The following is a 25,806-nucleotide window of genomic DNA, read 5'->3' as shown; positions in this document are numbered from 1 at the left end:
ATAGATGTTCAAAATGTGATGAATCTAAGTGGCTATGGCCTTGGAAGAGTTTGCTTGTTCTCTTGAGGCTATTCTGGATGATTCTTCTTCTAACAGAAGTATATTTCAAAATCATCTGTGAGCTCATTAAAAACCGTACTTGTAATGTTAGTCCAAATCAAGAATCATTGATTTAGAAAATAAGGTATAAAAGCAGAAGACACATAGCATTTTGTATGCATTTATTTATCTCATGAAAAAAATAATCAAGAGTATCATTAACATGCAGGAGAATAAGGGCTGGTGACATAGCTCAGTAGGTTTACAGTATATGCCTGATGGTGTGAGTGTGATCCACAGATCAGACAGTGGAAGGATAAAGTTCTTTAGAGTTTTCTTCGGCTTCCATCCATGTACTGTGGCATGCATGCACCCGTACACACACATAGATACACAGTCTAATAATAATAATAATAAAATTTAAAAGGAAGCAATTGAGAAACAACAATTGAGATGTATATGAAATCCAAATTTATAAGAAAATATTATAGAAAATATTGGCTGAATACCTCATGAGATAGAAAAAGTCCCAGGGTACAACTCAAAATTTTAAGAACAACACCAACAACATCAAAGATGTAAGTAATCTCACCTCCAATTGTACATGATTTATACTTCTGCAGGTTTATAATGGTTTTCATGAACTAGTACTTAATTTATCAGTTTATAAAACAATAAAATAGTATATTTCTATATAGTGATCATTAATGTAATTCACTGAATCTTAAAAAACAATCCTGAAATATCTAGGCGCAAGCAAAATTTATTACAAACTTATTAGCAGGAATCACAGAGTCTTGAAAAAAATCTTAACTTTTTTTTAACTTAATAATGAAATCGCTTTTTCCCAAGGATTCATAACTTACTGCTAGAACTGAGACTGGGCACTGCAGAAAGCAAGTTGCATCGTTTCGCTCCCTGTGAACAAATGGTCAGACTTTTCCTTTACTCATTCTGGAGTTCACCTGGCTGCTAGATATTGAGGGTTTAGTAACCATCAGGCATTTAAGCAAGTCCACAGACTCAGTATGAACAGAAACGTGTGCATTTCCTGTTTCCTGGAGCTTCCCATTATTTTCCTGTGACAACATTGAGAATTCATCATCAACAGCCAGGAAAAGGCAAGTGGCTATAACCAAATTACCCTAATCAAACTCAAACTAGCATGTTGTCTTGGGTTTCTGAATATCTAATAATAATAAGTAAAATGCATTTGTAAATGAGTTACATGTTTATGCGCAAAGAGAAAGTTAAATATTTGCAAAAAATTTAAATTCTTCTTGAGTGCATCCCGATTCCTCTGCAGTTCAGTTATAAAACCGTGGCCAACATTTTCCTCCTTCTCAGCGAAGTGAGAATAAAAGTAGTTCTAGTTTGCTTTTTATTGTGATGAAGACCATGATCTAAAGAAGCTTAGGGAGAGAAGTGTTTATTTGACTTATACATCATGATCATGTCCATCACTAGTGAAACCCAGGGTGGGAACTCAAGGCAGCAACCCTGAAAAGTAGAGGCCATGGAAGAATGCTGCTGACTGGCTTGCTCCCTATGGTGTGCTCAGTTTGCTTCCTTATACAATCCAGAAGCACCTGTCCAGGAGTGGCACCACCTATAATATGTCTCCATGGAGAACTCCTTGTGTCAAGCTAACAAAATAACCAGCACAAATATAAAGCTAAAGGAAAATAAGATAAAATACATAAAATCAAAGTATAAATTAAAATGACTATGGACACCTTAGATGACTTGTAAACGAGTAGATTATAAAGACCTCCATCAACACAGCACTCACACAGGAGCATGCTCAGTCAAGTCTGTTTCAAGAATTAATTGTGAGTAGCAGAGATCTGTAGATTTTGCACCAAATGGTTAGCTAATTGCAAAATTAAAGTGAATAGCTGTTAAACATTTTTTTCCCACCCACTCCCACCTCCCCGGCCTCGAATTCCTCCACTTTGGGGCATCCAGCCTTCATGGGACCAAGGACCTCCTCTCCCACCTATGCCCAACAAGGCCATCCTTCCCTACATACACAGCTGGAGCCATGGGTCCCTCTCTATGTGCTCCTAGGATAGTGGTTTAGATCCTGAGAGCTCTAGTTGCTTGGTATTGCTGCTCTCCTCCTGGGGCTGCAAACCCTTTCAGCTCCTTCAGTCTTCTCTCTAATTCCTCCATTGGGAACCCCTTGATCAGTTCAATGATTGGCTGTGAGTATCTGCCTCTGAATATGTCAAGCTCTGGCAGACCTCTAAGGAGACAGCTATATCAGGCTCCTGTCAGCATGCACTTCCTGGCATCTACATCAGCGACTGCCTTTGTTGACTGCACATGGGATGGATACCCAAGTGGAACTGTCTCCAGACAGCCCCTCCTTCAGTTTCTGTCACATGCTTTGTCTCCATATTTTCTCTCATGAGTATTTTGTTACTCCTTCTAAGAAGGACCGAAGCACCCACACTTGGTCTTCCTTCTTCATGAGCATCATGTGGTTTGTGAGTTGTATCTTTGGTATTGCAAGCTTTTGGGTTAATATCCACTTATCAATGAGTGCATACCATATGTGTTCTTTTGTGATTGGGTTACCTCACTCAGGATGATATTTTCTAGTTTCATCCATTTGCTTAAGAATTTTGTGAAGTCATTGTTTTTAATGCTGAGTAATACTCTATTGTGTAAATATACCACATTTTCTGTATCCATTCCTCTGTTGAAGGACATCTGTGTTTGTTCCAGCTTCTGGTTATTCTAAATAAGGCTGCTATGAACATAGTGGAGCATCTATCCTTATTACATGTTGGAGCATCATCTGGATATATGGCCAGGAGTGGTATAGCTGGGTCCTCAAGTAATGCAATGTCCAATTTTCTGAGGAACTGCCAGACTGATTTCCAGAGTGGTTGTACCAGCTTACAATCTCACCAGCAATGGAGGTGCATTCCTTTTTCTCCACATCTTTGCCAGCATCTGCAATCACCTGAGTATTTGATTTTAGCCATTCTGACTGGTGTGAAGTGGAATCTCAGGGTTGTTTTGATTGCATTTCCCTGATGACTAAGGATGTTGAACATTTATTTAGGTGCTTCTTGGCCATTTGAGTTTCCTCAGTTGTGAATTCTTTGTTTAGCTCTGTACTCCATTTTTTAATAGAGTTATTCGGTTGTCTGGAGTCTAAATCCTTTAGTATATATTGGATATTAGCCTGCTATTGGACGTAGGATTGGGAAAGATCTTCTCCCAATCTGTTGGTTGTCGTTGTGTCTTATTGACAGTGTCCTTTGCCTTACAGAAACTGCAATTTTATGAGGTCCCATTTGTCATTTCTTGATCTTAGAGCATAAGCCATTGGTGTTCTGTTCAGGAACTTTTCCCATGTGCCAGGTCCTTCCCCACTCTCTTCTATTAGTTTCATTGTATCTAGTTTTATGTGAAGGTCCTTTATCCACTTGGACTTGAGCTTTGTGCAAGAAGATAAGAATGGATCAATTTGCATTCTTCTACATGCTGTCTTCCAGTTGAACCAACACTATTTGTTGAAAATGCTGTCCTTTTTCCACTGGATGGTTTTAGCTCGTTTGTCAAAGATCAAGTGACCATAGATGTGTGGGTTCTTTTCTGGGTCTTCAGTTCTATTCCACAGATCTTCCTGCCTGTCTCTGTACCAATACCAGGCAGTTTTTTTCACTATTGCTTTGTAGTACAGCTTGAGGTCAGGGATGGTGGTTCCCCCAGATGTTCTTTTATTGTTGAGAATAGTTTTGCTATCCTGTTTTTTTTTTTTTATTCTAAATGAATTTGTAAATTGCTCTTTCTATCTCTATGAAGAATTGATTTGGAATTTTGATGGGTATTGCATTGAATCTGTAGATTGCTTTTGGTAAGATGGCCATTTTTACTATATTTATCTCGCCAATCAATGAGCATGGGAGATCTTTCCATCTTCTGAGACCTTCTTCAATTTCTTTCTTAAGAGACATGAAGTTCTTGGCATACAAATCTTTCACTTGCTTGGTTAGATTCACACTAAGTTATTTTATATTATTTTTGACTATTTTGAAGGGTGTCATTTTCCTATTTTTTTTTCTCAGTCTGTTTATCCTTTAAGTAGAGGAAGGCTACTGATTTGTTTGAGTTGATTTTATATCCAGCCACTTTGCTGAAGTATTTTATCCAGCTTAGGAATTTTCTGGTGGAAGTTTTGGGTCATTTAAGTATGCTATTATATCACCTCCAAATAGTGATATTTTGACTTCTTTTCCAATTTGTATCCCTTCAACCTCTTTTGTTGTCTAATTGTTCTGACTAGGACTTTCAGTACTATATTGAATAGGTAGGGAGAGAGTGGGCAGCCTTGTCTAGTCCCTGATTTTAGTGAAATTGCTTCAAGTTTCTCGCCATTCAGTTGGCTAACTGGCTTGCTTTGTATTCCTTTTACTATGTTTAGGTATGCTCCTTGATTTCCTGATCTTTCCAAGACTTTCAACATCCATGAAGGGATGTTAAATTTTGTCAAATGATTTCTTACCATTTACTGAGATGATCATGTGGTTTTTTTATTTTATTGAGTTTGTTTATATAGTAGAATACATTGATAGATTTCCATATATTGAACCATCCATGCATTCCTAGGATAAAGCCTACTTGATCATGATAAATGATCATTTTGATGTGATTGTGGATTTGGTATTAGGTCTTCCTTGAAGGTCTGATAGAATTCTGCTCTAAAACCATCTGGTCTTGGCCTTTTTTGATGGGGAGACTGTTAATGACTGCTGCTGTTTCTTTAGGGGTTACGCAACTGTTTAGATGGTTTATCTGATTATGCTCCTGATTTAACTTTGGTACCTGGTGTCTGTCTATAAAATTGTCCATTTCATCCAGATTTTCCAGTTTTGTTGAGTATAGGCTTATGTAGAAGGATCTGATGATTTTTTTTAATTTCCTCAGTTTGTTGTCTCTGTTGTTATGTCTCACTTTTCAGTTCTGATTTTATTAATTTGGATACTGTGTCTGTGCTGTCTGGTTAGTCTGGCTAAGGGTTTATTGTGGGTAGGGTGGCTGGGAACACTGAATTTTCCTCCAGGTGGGCAGTTAGGCACAGTGGCTGTGGTTACAATGGCTCATTAAAGGCTTCTCCACTGTTCCTCAAGGAGCAGCCCCAATGACTCGAGAAAGTCCTTGGGTTTCCAAAACAGCTTTATTGGCATGACTGATGATGGTTTTTGAATCTGGATGTGCCTGCTCCCCACCCCCAAACTCAGGACAGACCTGAGTTAAATAGGGAGGGAGAAAGGGAGAAGGGTCTACAGAAGAATGCTTAATTGGCTCTACCCTCTGGCCTTCAGGCATCTCATTAGTATGCAAATCTCTCTAGGGCCTGAGGCCTGTTCCTTGTGACTGATGGCCATAGACCTCTCTGTGGGAGGGGCTGTGGAGGTTTGAGGCTAAATGAAAAGAACCAGGGCCTGGGAGCAGAGTGAACTCCTGCTGTTGAATAAGGGTCCTGGGTTCCACCATCCAATAAGGGTCCTGTGTTCCAGGCTTATGCTCCACCAAGCACCCAGCTGCTTCTCACAGCCCACTGCCCCACAGTTTATCTATCTTGTTGATTTTCTCAAAGAACCAGCTCCTGGTTTTGTTGATAATTGTATATTTCTTTTTGTTTGTACTTGGTTGATTTCAGCCCGGAGTTTGATTATTTTCTGATGTCTACTCCTATTGGGTGTATTTGCTTCTTTTTATTCTGGAGCTTTCAGGTGTGCTGTCAGATTGCTAGTGTATGCTCTTTCCAGTTTCTCTTTATAGGCAGTTAGAGCTATGAGGTTTTCTCTTAGCACTGCTTTCATTGTGTCCCATAAGTTTTGGTATGACGAGCCTTCATTTTCATTAAATTCTAAAAAGTCTTTAATTTCTTTCTTTATTTCTTCCTTGACCAAGTCATCATTTAGTATAGCATTGTTCAGTTTCCATGTGTATGTGGGCTTTCCATAGGTTTTTTTTTTTTGGTTATTGAAGACCAGCCTTAGTCTGTTGTGGTCTGATAGGGTACAAGGGATTATTTCAATCTTTTTGTATCTGTTAAGGCCTGTTTTGTGACCAATTATATGGTCTATTTTGGAGAAGGTACCATGAGGTTCTGAGAAAAAAGTATATTCTTTTGTTTAAGCATGAAATATTCTACAGATATCTGTTAAATCCATTTGGCTCATAACTGCTGTTAATTTTACTGTGTCTCTGTTTAGTTTCTGCTTCCATGATCTGTTTTTTGCTAAGAGTGGGGTTTTGAAATCCCCCACTATTATTGTGTGAGGTGCAATGTGTGCTTTGAGCTTTAGTAAAGTTTCTTTTATGTATGTGGGTGCCCTTGCATTTGGAGCATAGATATTCAGAATTGAGAGTTCATCTTGGTAGATTTTTCCTCTGACAACTATGAAGTGTCCATCCTTATTTTTAGTGATAACTTTTGGTTAAAAGTCGATTTTATTCAATATTAAAATGGTTACTCCAGCTTGTTTCTTGGGACCATTTTCTTGAAAAATTGTTTTTCATTCTTTTACTCTAAGGTAGTTTCTGTTTTTGTCTCTGAGGTGCATTTTCTGTATACAGCAAAATTCTGGGTTCCCGTTACATATCCAGTCTGTTAGTCTACATCTTTTTATTGGAGAGTTGAGTTCATTAATGTTAAAAGATATTAAGGGAATATGACTGTTGCTTCCTGTTATTTTTGTTATTATAAGTGGAATTATGTTTGTGTAGTTATATTTTTTTCAGTTTGTTGGAAGATTACTTTCTTGCTTTTTCTAGTTTGTAGTTTCCTTCCTTGTTTTAGAATTTTTTATTTATTATCTTTTGTAGTGATGGATTTATGGAAAGATATTGTGTAAATCTTATTTTGTTACGGAATATCTTGTTTTCTCCATCTATTGTGATTGAGAATTTTGCTGGGTATAGTAGCCTGGGCTGGCATCTGTGTTCTCTTAGGGTCTGTATCAGTCCAGATCTTCTGGCTTTTATAATCTCTGGTGAGAAGTCTGATGTAATTCTTATAAGTCTGCCTTTATAAATTACTTGACCTTTTTCTCTTACTGCTTTTAGTATTTTTTCTATGTTTTGTGCATTTGATGTTTTGATTATTATGTGATGGGAGGAATTTCTTTTCTAGTTTAGTCTATTTGGAGTTCTTTAGGCTTCTTTTGTGTTCATGGGCATCTCTTTCTTTAGGTTGGTGAAGTTTTCCTCTATAATTTTGTTGAAGATATTTACTGGTCCTGTAAGTTGGGAATCTTCACTCTCATCTATACCTATTATCCTTAAGTTTGGTCTTCTCATTGTGTACTGGATTTCCAGGATGTTTGGGGTTTAGAGATTTTTGCATTTCACATATTCTTGGTCCAAAAGGACCAAGCAAGGAGCAGAAGGTGAGTGGTATTCCGGAGGATGGGGTTTGGGTGGGTGATGGGTCCTGAGTGCCCCAAGCTCCCAGTTGTGTCAATGTTTCTCATGGTATCTTCTGCACATGATATTCTCTCTTCTATCTCTTGTATTCTGTTGGTGATGCTTGCATCTAGGACTCCTAATTTCTTTCCTAGGTTTTCTATCTCCAGGGTAGTCTCCCTTTGACATTTTTTTTTTTATTGTTTCTACTTCCATTTTTCTTTTTCTTTGGTTTTTCAAGACAGGGTTTCTCTGTATAGCCTTGGCTGTCCTGGAACTCACTCTGTAGACCAGGCTGGCCTCAAACTCAGAAATCCACCTGCCTTTGCCTCCCAAGTGCTGGGATTAAAGTTGTGTGCCACCACTGCCAGGCTCTACTTCCATTTTTCGATCCTGTATTGTTTTGTTTAATTCTTTCTCCAGTTTGGTTGTGTTTTCTTGCAATTCTTTAAGGGATTTTTGTGTTTCCTGTTTTCAGGCATCTACCTGTTTACCTCTATTTCTTTAAGGAGTTTCTAATGTCCTTTTTAATGTCTTCTATCATCATCATGAGAAGTGATTTTATTTCTGAGTCCTGCTTTTCCTGTGTGATTGGGTGTCCAGTCCTTTCTATGGTGGGAGAACTGATGCCAGGTAACCTTGGTTTTTGTTGCTTATGTTCTTGCCCTGGCCTTTTGCCATCTTGTTATTTCTGGTGGTACCTTCACTCACTGTCTCTTACTTGAGCCTGTCTTTCCAGTTATCTTGCTTGTGTCAAAACTCCTCAGAGTCCAACTGTCTCTTATCCTGTGATTCTGAGCTCCTGAGTTGAATAGCTCCTGGGACTCAGGCTGCCTCTGGGATCCTGAAATCCTGCTGCTCTGAGTGCAGTGGTTCCTCTAGGATGTGTCAGGATATGGTGTCTTCACTCCTAGCACACCGGCTAGGAGTCTGCCCCAGCCAAAAGGACTAAGCAAGGGGTGGAAGAGGAGTGGTATTCCAGAGGATGGGGTTTGGGTGGGTGATGGGTCCTGAGTGCCCCAAGCTCTCAGTTGCAGCCCTGTTGAATAGGGTTGTGGGAGAGGGTTCTTTTAAAAAATTTTTTAAATTGGATATTTTATTTATGTTTCAGATGTAACCCCCTTTCCCCATTTCCTGTCCCTCCACCCAGGAAGCCGGTACCACATCCCCCTTCTCCTGCTTCTATGAGAATATGCCCCTACCTGCCCTTCTAGTCCTACCTCCCTACAGATGATTTCCTTCCCACTGGGGTGTCCAGCCTTCATTGGACCAAGGACTTCCACACCCTCCTATGCCTGACAATGTCATCCTCCCCTATGTATATAGCTGGGGCCATGTGTCCCTCCCTATGTGCTCCCAGGCTGGTGGTTTGGACCCTGGGAGCTCTGGTTGCTTGGCATTGTTGCTCTCCTCATGGGGCCACAAACCCTTTCATCTCCTTCAGTCTTCTCTCTCACTCCTCAATTGGGAACCTCATGATCAGCTCAATGGTTAGCTGTGAGGATCTGCCTCTGTATATATCAGTCTCTGTCAGACCTCTAAGGAGACAGCTGTATCAGGCTCCTGTCAGCATGAACTTCCTGACATCCACATCATCGTCTACCTTTGGTGATTGCACAAGGGATGGATACCCAGGTGGTACATTCTCTGGATGGCCTGGGGGAGGGTTCTTACTCACTGATCTGAGTGCAGTGGTTCCTCTAGGATGTGTCAGGATATGGTGTCTTCAAGGGAGCAGACCAGCTAGGAGTCTGCCCCAGTCAAAAGGCACTGTTTAACTTTTAAAGTCTGCAAAGTGGTTGTACCATTGTGCTGTGGGTGGTGTTGCAACTCCTTCTATATGTTAACTTGCCCAAGCATAATTTTCAAAAGTCATATTGTTTGAAATTCCAAATTAAATAAATACAACTTTAGTGTAGCCCTGGCTCCATAAGTGAAGTTACAGTGTAGACTCAGGCTTTCCCAAATGTTCCTTAACAGAAACATAAATACTCAAGCTTGGTAACTTCTGTAAAATGGGTCAAAGTTAAACTTCAAGAGTGAGATGTTTCCTTAAATGAACTGTTGACAAGACTTTGGAACGTTGCTGGATTAAGTTTTGCTTCTCTCAGAAAAAACCTTTTTCTGTTCAGATTGTTAATACCTAGTCACTTTACAACCATAGATCCAGAATCTCATTTTTGTTCTAAAATGTCACTGGAAAGGATTTTTCCTTGCAAAGTGCATAAAATTTACAGTAGAATATTTGTAAAAGCAGCATGCTGAAATAGTTCTGCTCTGATTCCTTGGTAAAGAGAAAAGAAGTGCAGGAAACCATGGCTTCTATTTACCCTGGCATTAACTCAAGATAAGCCTGAAAATTACTTTTTAGTGTACAAACACTGTGGTTTTCTCATGAAAAGGTTATTTTTTATAAAAGGGTTTTATTGTGTGAGACATTGGGTACATTCACTTTTTAATTAGAGCTGCCAAATCCCAGGCCAGTGTGAGGTCAACATGTCTTTTTATAATGCTTATTTTCCTGATTATAAAGTTAGAACAAGCACAACAGAACCCATTTCTTTCACTGAGGATAACTTGTCTCTCAAGTTAACCATGCCATTAATACACACACACACACACACACACACACACACACACACACACACACTCAACACATCCCCTAATCCTCTACTTTTAATGCCCTCAAGCCTTTTAACAGGATAATGTGTTAGGGAGAGACAGGGTTAAGGAAGGGATTGTGTTGCCATTGTTATTGCTGTAGATTTTTTAGATCCAGGTAGCTTTGCATGAATGAATTTATGAATAAATAAGTGAATGAGCTTTTATATGAGGCAGGCTACTTTGCTTTCCTTTGTTTTGCCAACTGAGCAAGCAGCAAACAGTAGAGATTATCAAATACCAATCTTAGGTTGCTTTAGTTCTCACCGCTGAGCGTTGTGGTGCAATAGCAAAATACAGTGACTAACTGTTGGAGGTTTTCCACTTATTCTTAATAATGAGACTTTGACAGTCTATCTACTATAAATTCAGGTTTTTTAAAATGTTTTTCCATCTGTTTATTTCTTTAGTTATTTCTTTTACTTATTAAAGGTGAACTACTTTCAAATAAATGGTTATTGCTCAAGTTTTAGACTCAAATGCTTCCACTGGGAAATGAAAGTTTGGTACATTAGGTAAGGTTCAAAAAGACAGTCTTGTTTTCAGTTCACAACTTACTGCAAAACCAGAGCAATGCCAATAGACCAGAAGGCAGGGTTTTCCTAAAGAAGCTGCAGGAGAACATGTGTAAATAATGTTGTGTAGTTCAACTAGAAAGGGCCAACTTGAAGTACTATGACGGAGTTAGGACAATTTAGAAGAGTACACCATGATATCCATACAACTCCCCCTCCCTGTTACTCAAGGAATGGTTAAAAGGAAGACTAGGAATCCAGATGTGAGCTGATATACCATAGTGAAGGCCAAACTATGTACACGTAGGGGCTACCCCCGCTTTAATGCTTATTGCAGATGTTTCTCAGGGCATATAAGGACACAGTGGTTCAGCTGTAGCTTCAAGTGAGGTTTTAAGACATTGAGCAGAGGTTTGAATGGGGCACACTCAGAGCTTCCAAATGGCAGAGGACAAGGACATGGCGATAATGAGAAATCTAGCAGACCCAGGTCGTATGGTGAATAGCCAGTGACATAAAGCTCTTAAAAATAACTATGGAGAGAGAACAATACCCAGGAAGCTTTTCTATCCCCATTCCAAAAAAAGAGTCAGAGTTGGTGCCGTGATAGCACCATGCATAAAGTAAGAAATGACTAACAACAGAAATAAATATTACTTATGACAATGAAGCTTTTATGTTTTTTTTTTTTGTGCTTTATTTAATCCCTGGGAAAACATATATGAGATCAAGATAAAATCAGTTATAGAAAATAAATCGTCACAGTTTAATATTTCTGAGTATATATGTATAAACTCAGACCATAAAGAATGGATTCTATTACAGAGACACAGTCTCTCTCTCTCTCTCTCTCTCTCTCTCTCTCTCTCTCTCTCTCTCTCTCTCTCACACACACACACACACACACACACACAGAGTCTCCATTTATTATGTAGAGATTTCAGCAAGAAAGTTTTGCTAATCTCAGGTTCAATGTAGAATAGGAAAAATACAGGTTGTTAACTATGAATAAAAATTTTCAGTTGTAAAAATATACATTTTTTCACATATAGAAGAGCATATGAACCAATTTGCTTCAGTAATATTGATTATAATTTTAAGAACTGTTCTAAGAAAGTAAACTCAAACCTGTATGATAGAATTCATAAGTAAGAATATTTCAAAATAATTTAGAAAACTATAATGAATTGATATTTTTAATTAATGGGATATTAATTTTAAATATATTATAAAATATTTTCAAATGTACATTCCATAAAACAGTGGTGTTAGAACTTCTTTCTTACCCACTTGAAATCAATGGCAGAGATGATAGGATCTGGGACTTAAGAGAGTTACTTCTTCATGTCTTTGTAGTCCTTATCCTCTAAGAGGTGGGAATGCCACCTACTTGTTTTGACACCATAGAGGCAGCTCTAGATGATGTCATTTGGGAAACCAGCATATTTCTGAGTCCTTCAACAGCCCAAGTAGTACTTTGAAACATTCTAAATTATTTAGCTTGTACACCCTTCTTAGTGAAAGGGAGATGGGTGGGTGTTTCCCGGCAACCCATCCTACACTGTGCTGAGGAAGTAAAGGTCCTCTTATGAGAGAGAAAACTTGTATATTTATCAGCTGTGTGTGCAAGAACAAAACAATACTGTTCATCTTTAAAGAGCATTTCCATCACCAACAGCTGTATTTCCAACATTGTATCCTCATTTGCCAGGGAAGCGTGTGTTTGTGTGTGTGTGTGTGTGTGTTTGTGTGTGTTTAGCTATTACTTGTATATTAATTAGGGGTGAGAGATGTGGCAGGGAGGGAAGGGGTGAGTAAGATTGCTTTGCTTAAAATTTGGGTTATTATTATTGGGCAAACTTTTAAAACAATGAATAGAACAAATAGCTAATGGTTTGGTTATCTGTCTAGAATAATTTACATTTTTAGTCTTTTTCATAGCACCATAAATGAGGTCTGTGAAAGACTGCTTTAAAAGTTTTCTTAAAACCTACAGCCGAAATGTTCCCTATCTAGTCCTCGTGTTGCCCACAAAGTGCAAAGTCAGTTTCTAAGTTATCAAAGTTGCTATTGGAAAACTGGAAACTGACTGAAGAGGAATGTATCTTTCCTTGGAGAGAATATAAAGGAAGAACATTCTGCTTTAGGATGTTAATTCTTCAAGTGAGAGAAGACATATGCTTTTCCAGTTATGAAGTTATAAATGTCAGTGTATTTCTCAAAGCCACTGGTTCAAGTGTCATGGGAAGGGCTGAGGGAGCATGACAGATGGGAGGGAAGGGCCTATACTCGTGGAGTAGAGATTTCTAGCACTTGTTTGTTGGTTGGTTGCTGTATTTTTTATTTTGTTTTGTTCTAAGAATTCTAGTGGCAACAATTAGCCATTGACAACACAAATTTCATTGAATCAGTTCAAGGGTTCACCCTTCAAAAAGCCCTGGACTTAAAAGAGATTAGCTTTCATATTGACACAGTAGTTCACTTGAAAATACAAAGTTTTCAGATAGACATTCAATATGTTCTGCCTTCAATCATGAGATTCTTGATAGAGTCGAGGCCTACATCTGGATCTACACTGTAAAATGTTTTACAGTAGCCATGTGTTAAATATCTGAAGATTTTTGTTAAATGGAAAGTTTCATACCACACTGTTTTTTACTTGTTTGTTTGTTTGCTTCTTAAAAAAAAAAAAAAAAAAGCTCAATTAAAAAGAAAGAAATAGTGGAGAGAGTTGCAATATTGTTATTTTGGTTCCTTTTTATGGTAGCATGAAAATAATTTCATTAAAAGTTACTATGTTACAGAGGAAAATAGGCTGTTAAAATGTAATCATCAAAATGTTTCAGACATGTTTTGGCTGATAATTCTTAGAAATCCATAAATGCACTTGTGAATTAAAAGTAAAATGTATGGTGGGCTTTCAGAATAATGTAGGGAAATGTCATTTTTATTTGTGGGGCAATTGCCCTGGTCCTTTGGTACCTTTTTTAAATATGTCTGAACTCTCTTGATAATGCTCTTTCACTTTCCAGTGATAACAAGCCTTAAGTGGTGGAACAGAGCACTTTGTTCAGCTCCCATGTTTATATCCTGTGAAATTAGGAGTTTAGACAAAATGATAGCTACAAATGCCACGGTCTCAAAATTCTGCTGATTGGGGGTTACTTAAAATTCATGCATATTAATTTTATTATCTCCAATAAGATCAGAAGGAAGAGTAATGCACATAGTAGTCCTATCTGTTTTGCATTCATATTTTAGTTATTTCAAGTTTCCATAAAGAATGTATAAAAAATTATTTAAGCCTTCTTTAAAAGGACAGGAAAAATAATCCAAAACTGAACTTCTCAATGGAGACAGGGTCCATATAGCCATCTGGTGGCTACTTAGGAAAATTCACTTGTGCATTTCTATAAAGATTCCAGAAAAGTGTATTTCACAAGAGAAACTAACTATTCGTATCCTAATAAAATGTGTTTAATTCCAAAAACAGCATGTCAGATATTTTAATTCTTTATGCATGTATATTTACTGTTACATGTTTTAATTTAAGAGCTTTGTATATATATCACTAAGAAACACACAACACTGTCTTTGTCTTTGTAAATGGTGTCACCATCATGGTTTAAAGATTATAGCTCTGTCAAAATATAAGCCCTAAATTAACTAAACACGAAGTTGTGTATTTATAGAGGTTCTTTGAGTATTCATATTATTTTTCTGTTTTGTATGCATGTGTTGTGCAAAGCTGTCATCATTATAATGACTGTGCATTAATGCACACACAAATCCATGTTATCCTGTCAATGAACATTTGTATTATCCCCTATGTAAATATATCATTAATAAAAATCATCATAAAGATCTTACACATGCATGGCTCTTTTCTCTAAAACCATACTTCATACATAACAATACAGTTGCATATTAAATAATATGAATGTAGAATGGTTTGCTATAGCTATAAAGAGAAGAGAAAGAAGGCACATTTCAAGTTACAAACTATTATCTTTAGTAATTTTTACATTGCTTTTCCTGGATCAACTTGATAAACATTTTTGATGACTGTACATGGTGATCCCTAAGAGTTGCATCTAGGAGTGTTGGTTACATATACCTTGTGTATGTATTCTTCTGAAAGCCCATAATTTTTCTCCCAATTATTCCAGTGTATAGTAACCTCTGTAGCTGGAAGTGCTTCTTTTACAACAAACTATTTCAAATGTTTCAGAGTAAAAATTTCCACATCCAGGGCTCGTCATACCAAAACCTATGGGACACAATGAAACAGTGCTAAGAGGAAAACTCATAGCTCTAAATGCCTACAAAAAGGAACTGGAGAGAGCTTAGTAGCAACTTGACAGCACACCGGAAAGCTCTGGAACAAAAAGAAGCAAATACACCCAAGAGGAGTAGATGGCAAAAAATAATCAAATATGTTTTGTCTCTTTAAATGGAGCTTTGATTATACTTCTCTGTTTCCAATGAGTTTTTCAAGGATAAACATATTCATGCCTAATTACTTTGAATTATGATCTTATGTATTAACTAAACTTAAAACATTGTAAATCTTTGTCATCCCTATCTTCATCTTGTGTTAATATTAAATACTTCTATGGGTCATATATGTCATATAAAACCTAAAATTCAAAGGAGCTCACACAGAGTGGGTATAATGAAAGGGACACACTTTCAGGCCACACAGTTCCATGTAGCACACTCTGCCACTTCATAAGACAGGTTATTTTCTTGTTTCTTTATTTTTCTATCTTATGGTGTCCTGCGTTGTAATGATTGTTGTTAGGCAAATGTATAGCAATCCTGAGATCTGGTGAACATTTCAAACAAGTTGGGCAGAGGAAATTAGAAGTTCAATTTCTCTTTGTTCCACAATATGCCATAGCCGTACCCTACTCTAAATAAACTAATGATTGTCTGTGTAAACAACAGACTTTTATTTTTCTGTTGCTGAATAGCATGCTATAGCTAAATCAATGAGTTCTGTAATTTGAGCAGGTTTAATTCAAGGCAAATGAACTCTCTCAATTGGAGGAAGAGTAAAAGTAAATGGATATCCTTCATAAACACATCCTTGCTCATCTTATAAGAAACTGAAGTACATCAAGTACATTTTTAAGGGTGTCTCTAGTAGATGCCGTCTGGATAGGAAGAAGTGTACTTAGTGAAGTCCTATTTACTCTTTTCTAGTTCATCCAGTGAAGGGCATAAAGTAAGCAACATCAAGAGCAGTGCAGCATGCACGAAGACACAAGGAGACTGATGCAAAAGCAGCTCATGTGTTGCGTTAGGCAGTATACAGTATAATGCCAGTGTGGTGAAGATTTACCAGGTTCACAGAATGGAGTACCTACAAGGCGAAAGGAGATCCCCAATCTCCTACATCTGTCCTTAGCAGTACAGTAAAGGCAGAAATGGTCTTCAAACAGGGTGGATGTCCTCTGGATACTGAGTCTGATGGTTGGCTGATATTGCTGGTCAATGTCTTTCTGTTTTTTCATCTCTACTCTTAATTTATTTCTTTCTCCTCGTGGACAAAAGAAAAATAAAGAGAGATTTTAAGTAGGAGCCCTTAATGTCAGAATTTAGTTCGCTACTGCACCTAAAGGCTTACTCAGGGTTGCTGCTTCTAGGATTCATTGTACAGTATTTGGTCAGCTCTGTTTTAGTTTATTATTTAGTGGTGGGATATTAGTGTATAACTTGGAATCCAATTTTAAAAATAACCCATTAGAACTAGAAATCCTGCTTTCCTGGCACATATAGTAGGATGGAGTCTAAGACCATTTCTAATAGCTAGAGTAAGCTCACCAATCAATATCACTACAAAGAAGTCATCCAATAGATTCCAGGCACTTAAGTTGCTGGTGACATAGCTGTGGGTTTTGTCTTTGTATCCTTTGATACTTTATGATCTTTCTTGTCTAGATATAATAAGAAAATCATGACTTGTGTGTCTGGGGAGTTTCCACTCTCATCTGCACTCTGTTGGAGTATTGGAAACAAGTGCCTCTTGTTTCAGCATCACTGTGAGGAGTCAGACAATCTCTAAACTAAAGGGGCAAGGTTGCATTAAACAGGCAAAAGAGACAGAAAAAGCAGGAGGAAAGCATAGCTTGCTTCCCACAACTTTTTCTGAGCCAAAGATGAGTGACCATCCTCTGTGGGCAAAGTCAGAGTTTTGAGTGCCTTGAGTGAAATTTTCCACTGTGAAGGAGGTTACAGAACTAGTCTAATTATTGAACAAGCAAAAGTCATAAAAAATACATGTACCTAATACCTTAGCAAAGATGATATATAGACGAGGCACAGCAAGCACATGAAATTCTCTGCCATAGGTTTCTGATATTACTTGATGACAGTTTTAGCTTGGGAATTGCTGAAAGTTAGTGAGTAGTATGTTAAGTTAAAGCATCACAAAGATCTGACTTGCTAGACAAGGAATATCAGGTTAGATCCAGAGAGGTTTTTGTTTTTTTGATAATTTGTTTTTGTGTGTTTATATAATTTTGAGGGCGATGAAGAGTAGATTAGAAGGAACCTGCAATCAAGAACAAAGAAGACACAATTAGGTAGACCAAAGACCAAAAATATTGTAGCACCAAAAATATTTTCCTACACACATCTCAGGAAAAACACATGTGGAGTCTTTGCTGCTTAATGTTTGGGCACAGAAACATAGGTAAGGAGAAGGGTGTGGGACTGAGCAGGAAACTGATTAGAAAAATTTATTCTTAATTAACTAAGGTTAACTTTCTATCACAGAAAGCATTAGAAGGTCAACCATAGCAATAACTTGAGCAATAACTCAAAAATCAATTTACAACTGAGTTTGCAATCTGAGCTATAACTAGTGATTTTTAAAAGCAAAATTGTTTTAAGAAGTCACTAAAAAGGCGATTTTTCCAGATACTGCAATTTTCTGAGCATTGGGAGTTTTTATTATTATTATGAGAAATGATCTAGAACACAAGAAATAGCAGGGTTTTCTCAGAAAAGGGCTCAGACCTTCAAATGATGTAGACATAACCAGGACTCCGTGACTGTTGGGGAGCCTGGACCTGCTCCTTGGACATTGGTCCAAACAGAGTGGCATATCTTGTTAATTGCCTTCAGAAAATTCCCAAGTGTTGATAGGAACAATGGAAAAGGCCTCTCCAAAATTTACTGTAAAGAAAATAGAGTCACAACCTTTCTCAAAGTGCACATTGATGGAGGAGCCTGAGAATCTTTTACAAGGGATATTTTATGTGGCTCTAGGGTGGATAGAGTGGATGAGAATAGGTGATTACTTCTGGTCTGGCTGGTGGGGGAAGAATTATCTCTGCTCTCCCTCATGACCAATCTTTGTTTCAGAGATCAGAGACCACTGGAACCAATGAAAACAAAGAGACATGATAAAGTCTTACAGGAAAGATGTAAGATCTAACGGTCAAGTTATGAAACATACCACAAGTATTCTTTTACAATAAACAGTTTCAAAAATGTGAAAATGAAAATGCACACATAGGAAAACACAACAGGAAAATCTGTTTTGAATGTTCAAGATATGTGCTGATTTATGCTACCTTTTATGGGGTGAGAGAGGGTATCTTGTTATCCCTGAGCTCAGATTTCTTTAGGCCAAAATAAAACCTTTTTTCTTTCATACACTGCAAATCAAACTTGTACATCATATAAACATTCAAACATAACACACACACACACACACACACACACACACACACACACACACACACACACACCACCACCACCACCACCACCACCATACTGCAAACTGCACACTCTTCCCTCCCAGACAGTATTGTTTGCTCCATGGCATGCTGGTTTTATTTCCAGCTCTTCTAATCCTTGGAGACCCTCAAACCTCAGCTCCAGCTCAGAGGTCCATAGTCTCTTGATTTCCTAGGCTCTTTCTCTGTTTCAGGCACCTTTCTTAGTATTTCTGTATAGAATATGTTTCTCTGTCTGGTTTCAGTTTATGTCATAGATAAATGTTTCTTCAGGGAAATGCCTTTGTCATAATATAACTTTTGTAGTTATGTAGGTCATGTAGACATCTGAACCCCAAGCCCAGGTAAACCTGATTCTGTTCCCACAGTTCTAAGCATTATCCAGTTTGAGAGTTTCTTTCACCACTGTCTTCATAGATGAAAACAGCTACATCACTGAATATGTAATGGTTTCCACAAGTTTATAAACTTAAATAAGAAAAATATCTAACCAAGGTTGAATATCAGAATAGATTTTCTGGAAACATGATTCAATTTTTGTGGTCATTGGATATACTCTATGTAGACAAATGTTAGATGACAATTCATAATCAGAAATTTCAGAACACAAGCTTTGTGTTTTTCTTTCCCCAAATCTGCTTTTTATACCACTTTAATTACATGCAATTATTAAGGTCAGTTCTAGGTTGAGGAACTAGCAATACAATAGATGCAAATAGTCAAGGAACAAGCAAGACAAGAAACACAAATAGTCAAAGAACAAGCAAGACAATAAGCAAAATTCTGTAAACACTCCCATGATCACTGTTTCTAAGGGCTTGTCAGCATGACCAAAATATCTGAGCCTACTTCCCTTTCCTAACCCAAAGTCATTTTTATGCCTGAAGCCTACTTCTTTGTCCTAGCCTAATATTTAGATTCCTGCCTGAAATTACTTCTTTGTTCTAACCTAAAATTTAGATTCCTGCCTAAAATTACTTCTTTGATCTAGCCTAATATCATCTGCCTGAAGCCCATTTCCTTGTCCTTGGCCAGTGTTGGATTCCTGCCAAGCAGCCCCCAAAGCTTCCCATATCTTCCCCTTCTTTATTTCGTAAACAAGACTGAGCCTCTCTTAGGTTGTTCTGCCAAGAATGCCTTCCTTACCCATCATGGAATATGCATTATGCAAAGCAATGCACTTCTGTCTTAGGTTGGTAAGGCTCTGTGCAGAATCTTACCCATCCTTAATTTGCCAGCCTGTTAAATTAGTAACTCTGTCTGGGGGTCCATTTTCAGGTTCAAGCCATATACTTTGGCTGCCAACATGTTGATGTTGTTAAAGACAAACTTTAACAGGATGGGCAGGAATAAAAGTGTTCCCAGGACAAAAAGGGTTAGCATGATCAAGCAATATATGCCAATCTTGAAGCTTGACCAAATGGAAATACTGACCTCAGGCCATAGATAATTTTATCAGCAGTATCTGCAGCATCAAAGCTCAGCAGAGCAGCATTCTTTAAATTCATAATCTCACTGTATGAAAGTAAAACATCCAAAGAAGTGTTAGAATTATGCCAAATACCCTGCAAGTGTCTTTAAACTTTCTCCTAATTATAATGACGATCATTGCATGTATTTGGCATGACACTTGAGATGGCTTCTTACTCTCAAACTCTGAACCTACTTCTAATAATTTGAATAGGATAAAGAACATCAATCCATGGTTCCAAACACTGAAATTCTCTTGTATATTCAACACATTTGTAACATTTTTTTACTACATGATTAACAAAAGTAGCTGTCTTAACTTCTTGTGTCAAAGCAATTGCAGAAGCAGTGGTGCTAGCAATTAATGTCATTAAAGCTGCTATACCAGCAATAATCAAGCCCACTACCCTCTTGCTTCTGCTTAAGGCCTGACTCTCTTCTTCCAGTACTTGCAAGCTTTCTTCAGAATACCAAGGATCTGTAATACTCAGGGCAATAAACCAAAAGCTGGTTGATAGCCTTCCTCCTCCTCCCCCCCCCCCCTTGTAACAGACATGCCAGATTTTAACACATTAACATGATTAGAAAGTGTACAGTCAATGCAACTTACATTAAATACTGTAGAAGAAACAAAAGTAATTTTAACTTGACAATTAAAAGAGACTTAACACATGCACTAACACTTGTTTGAAATCCAGATCCTGTCCCATCTTTATCTCATAGCTCTAAGTGCCTACAAAAAAAACACAAAACAACAACACCAAAAATCTAACAACAACAAAAACCAAAACTTTGGTTCTTGGAATCTGTCTAGAAAATTGTCAATTTTTTTTTTTTTTAGATTTTTTCAGATTTGTTGAGTATAGGCTTTTGTTTTAGGATATGATGAGTTTTTGAATTTCATCATTTTCTGTTGTTATTTTTCACTTTTCAGTTATGATTTTATTAATTTGATTCTGTCTTTAATTTAAAAGTCTTTAATTTCTTTCTTTATTTCTCCCCTGACCTTGTTATCATTGAGTAAAGCATCGTTCAGTTTCCATGTGTATGTGGGCTCTCCATAGTTTTTGTCATTATTGAAGACCAGCCTTAGTCTGTGGTGATCTGATAGGTTGCATGGGATTATTTCAGTTTTCTTGTATCTGTTGAGGCCTGTTTTGTGACCAATTACATGGTCAGTTCTGGAGAAGGTACCATGAGGTGCTGAGAAGAAGGTATATTCCTTTGTTTTAGAATGAATTGTTCTATAGATATCTATTATAATCATTCAGTTTATAACTTCTCTTAGTTTCATTGTGTCTCTGTTTAGTTTCTGTTTTCATGATCTGTTTATTGCTGAGAGTGGGGTGTTGAAGTCTCACAATATTATTGTATGAGGTGCAGTGTGTGGTTTTTTTTTTTTTTTTTGAATGTGAGTCCCCTTGCATTTGGCGCATAGATGTTCAGAATTGAGAGTTCATCTTGGTTGATTTTTCCTTTGAAATTTCCTTCCTTGTTTTTTTTTTTTTTTTTTTTTTTTTTTTTTTTTTTTTTTTTTTTTTTTTTTTTGATAACTTTTGTTTTCCATATTTGAATGGCTACTCCAGCTTTTTCCTTGGGAACATTTGCTTCGAAAATTGCTTTCCAACCTTTCACTACCCCCCCCCCCCCGAGGTAGTGTCTTTCTTTGTCACTGAGGTGTTTTTCCTGTATGCAGCAAAATGCTGGGTCCTGTTTATGCATCCTGTCCATTAGTCTATGTCTTTTTACTGAGAAATTGAATCTTGTTGATGTTAAGAGATATTGAGTATAAGTGATTGTTGCTTCCTCTTATTTTTGTTATTAGAGGTCGAATTATGTATGAGTGGCTTTCTTTTTTTGGGTTTGTTGGAAGAAGATTCATTTCTTTTCTTTCTTTTTTTTTTTTTTTTTTTTTTACCTAAAAGAATGGTTTTACATTTTTATTTTTTTTTGTTTTTTTTATTTTTTTTATTAGATATTTTATTTACACTTCAGATGCCATCCTTTTTCCCCATTCCCCCCCTTAGAAAACCCCTATCCCATGCCCCCTTTTCCTTTTTGCATTTATACATTTTTTTAAAAATAATGTTAATCATAAGCATTATAAGTTTGGAATTGTTCAATCAGAGGTGTAACCCGCTGACCAACCTAGATATAACAACTATCTTTGACTTGTGGAGATACATGAATATCTGCCTCCCTGTCTCCCCCCTCTTTCTCTCTTTCATCACCTAGCTTCTCCTCTCCTTCTTCTTCTCCTCTTCTTACTCCTTTTCTTCCTCTCAGTACTCCTCCTACCTTAGCTCCTCCTACACATCACCCTTCCTGTTAAAATGAAACTTTTCTCTCAAAATACAATTAGAGCATTATTATGCCAATTTGTACCAGTGAGGTACAAGATAGTCCTAATACCCCGTCCATCCTTTTGTTGACTAACCAGCACCTCTGTCATCTATCCTAACTAAAACATTTAGTTCTGAACCTGGCTTTAGGATGAATGTCAGCTGACGACCATGCACTCAAATCTTTTCTCTTACGGTAAATAGCTATAAGTTTTCAACCCGTCAGAAATCCAGAATGACTGAGTTAACTATAATTGTGGGACGCACAAAGCATAGCTTCTAAAACTTAGCCAATTTATAGAGACCTCTGAACACCTGAAAAGCCCCTATACTACCGAATGTTGGAGCATCAAATCTTCAGCCTTCTGGCCCAGAATCATCTGACAGACCTTGGTGATGCAGGATTATTAAGGACTGATTACTCTGTCTAGGCAGATATAATCAGTCGACTATTCTGCATGTGTGTCCTTTTCTGGACAGTAATTTGTCTGTAGATGGAGAGAGGCAATTCTTGCCTAGTGGCTGTTACCACACAACTGGAGTAACTCCAAGGATGCCCAATTTCTTCTTAGAATCCACGACAGGAAGCTGTCAGGAGCAGACAGGTCTCTAATCAAAATGAACATTAATATGTAAATATTTGTAGCATCAGTTCTATGGACTTCTGATGTTTTGAAAACCAACTATCCATGTAAGGTAACCTGGGCTGTTGTCTGTTCACTCCTCTCAGCTATTTCTAAATAAAATATGGAAAACCTCCTAACAATAAACTCAAAACCATGAATTTGCTATAGTCCCTTAACTCATAGGTTAACCGTCCCAAATCAGTTAAAAAGGTTAAAAAAGGGCTGGGTCTAGGCATTGTATTCCTAAATGTGTTATACAGGCACAATGCCCATGAGCATATCACTATTCATCTCATTTTTATATTAATAAGAGGCTCGTACCAATGAAAACCTTAAATTTGAAATCAAAGTAAATTTTGTACCATTTAAGAGATTATAACTTCATTTTGATAATAATTATACAGATTTCTACCAATAGGTTATGGCTATGCAATAAGTCCTAGCTAATCCCCCCTGTTCCAACAAAATCACTACTTGTCCCTAGAAAGACAGACCATTATTAATCACATTAGTCCTCAAGCTCAGGGAATAGGGGCGCTGACTCTTCTTTAACTTCTTCAAGCTGATTAAAGGCGTTGAGATTTTAGAAGAGGGGTGGGGGAAAGAGTAAGTTGATAAGCCTCTGATGCTGTGTCTTCACTGAATCCAGATGGAATTCCAGGACATCAGAGGTTTGGGCAGGTCTGCTCAGTATGCTTGATGAGTAGATACACCAAGGCTGTGTATTCTGCAATACACAATTCTCAGAACAAGTTTTAGTATCAAGAAAAAAAAAAATCCCCCCCCCAGGGGGCTGACATTTTTTTTTTTTAAAGATGTTGGTTCTGAAGACTTTTTTTCCCACTTGTTAAAATTGGTTGTAGTATTTACGTTTCAGATTTTATCCCCTTAGCCTACTTCCTCCCACCACCCAGAAACCTCCTATCCCATCCCCCTCCTCATGCTTCTACATACTTCTATGAGGCAGTGACCACACCTACCCCCTCACTATCCCCTCCCCGCCCTCACATTCCCCCCCCCCGTGAGTTCATTTTTTTTTTTTTATGGGACCAAGAAACTCCTATCCCACCTATGTCCGACAAGGCCATCCTCCCCTACATATACCTCTGGAGTCTTGGGTCCCTCCCTATGTGTTCCCAGGCTGGTGGTTTAGACCCTGGGGGGCTCTGGTTGTTTGGTATTGTTGCTTTCCACCTGGGGTCAATAACCCTTTCTGCTCCTTCAGTCCTCTCACTAAGTTCTCCATTGGGAAACCCCTGATCATATCAGTGGTTAATTGAACACTGTCCTCTTAGTGTTTTAGTCTTTGGCTGACCTCTAAGGAGACAGCTATATCATGTTCCTCACATTATGCACTTCCAGCCATCCACAACAGTGTTTAGATTAGGTGGCTGTACATGGGGTGAATACCCAGGTGGAAAGGTCTCCTGATGGCCCCTCCTTCAGTTTCTGTTCCATGTTTTGTTTCCCTATTTGCTCCCTTGAACATTTTTGTTTCTCGTTCTAAGTAGAACTGAGGCATCCCCTCTTGGTCTTCCTTCTTCATGAGCTTCATGTGGCCTGTGGGTTGAGTTTTCGCTAATCCAAGCTTTTGGGCTAACATCCGTGGAGATATGTTTGTGTAACTCTCTTCTTTTGGGGTTTTTGGAAGATTACTTTCTTGCTTTTTCTAGGTTGTAGTTTCCCTCCTTGTGTTGGAGTTTTCCACCAATTATTCTTTGAAGTGCTGGATTTGTGTTGAGATACTGTGTAAATTTGGATTTGTCATGGAATATTTTGGTTTCTCCATCAATAATGATTGAGAGTTTTGCTGGGTATAGTAGTCTGGGCTGGCATTTGTGTTCTCTTAGGGTCTGTATGATATCGGTCCAGGATCTTCTGGCTTTTATGGTCTCTGGTGAGAAGTCTGGTGTAATTCTTATAGGTCTGCCTTTATATGTTACTTTGCCTTTTTCCCTTACTGCTTTTAGTATTTTTTCTTTGTTTTGTACATTTGATGTTTTGACTATTATATGGCGGGAAGTATTTCTTTTCTGGTCTAAACTATTTGGAGTTCTGTAAGCTTCTTGTATATTTATGAACATCTCTTTCTTTAGGTTAGGGAAGTTTTCCTCTATAATTTTGTTGAGGATATTTACTGGTCCTTTTAGTTGTGAGTCTTCCCCCTCATCTATACCTATTATCCTTAGGTTTGGCCTTCTCATTGTGTCTTGGATTTCTTGTATATTTTGGGTTAGTAGCTTTTTGTATTTTGCATTTTCTTTGACTGTTGTATCAATGTTTTCCATGGTATCTTCTGCACATGAGATTCTCTCTTCCATCTCTTGTATTCTGTTGGTGATACTTGTGTCTATGACTCCTGATCTTTTTTTAGGTTTTCTATCTCCAGGGTATTGTCCCTTTGTGATTTCTTTATTGTTTCTACTTCCATTTTTAGATCCTGCATGGTTCTGTTTAATTCCTTTTCCCATTCGGTTGCATTTTCTTGCAATTCCTTAAGGGACTTTTGTGTTTCCTCTTTAAGGGTTTCTATCTGTCTACCAGTGCTCTCCTTAAGTTCTTTGAGAGTGTTATTTATGTCTTTCTTAAAGCCCTCTATCATCATCATGAGAAGTGATTTTAATTCTGATTCCTGCTTTTCTGGTGTGATGGGTTGTTCAGGGCTTGCTCTGATGGGGGAGCTGGGTTCTGATGATGCCATGTAACTTTGGTTTCTGTTGCTTACGTTCTTGCTCTTGCCTTTTGCCATCTGGTTAACTCTAGTGCTGCCTGTACTTGCTGTCTCTGACTGAAGCCTGTCTTTCTAGTTATCTAGCTTGTGTCTGATCTCCTAGGGGTCCAGATGTCTCTGTGATCTTTTCCAGCTGCACTGATTACAGTGGTACCTCTAGGATGCCTCAGGATATGGTGCCTCCAAGGTAGTAGTCCAGCTAGGTGTCTGCTGTTCTGGGTGCAGTGTCTCTTCTAGAAT

The sequence above is a fragment of the Arvicanthis niloticus genome, chromosome 13 (assembly GCF_011762505.2).
Source record: "Arvicanthis niloticus isolate mArvNil1 chromosome 13, mArvNil1.pat.X, whole genome shotgun sequence".
Lineage (NCBI taxonomy): Eukaryota > Metazoa > Chordata > Mammalia > Rodentia > Muridae > Arvicanthis > Arvicanthis niloticus.
The sequence above is the reverse complement of the archived record's forward strand: the minus strand, read 5'-3'. Positions refer to the sequence as shown.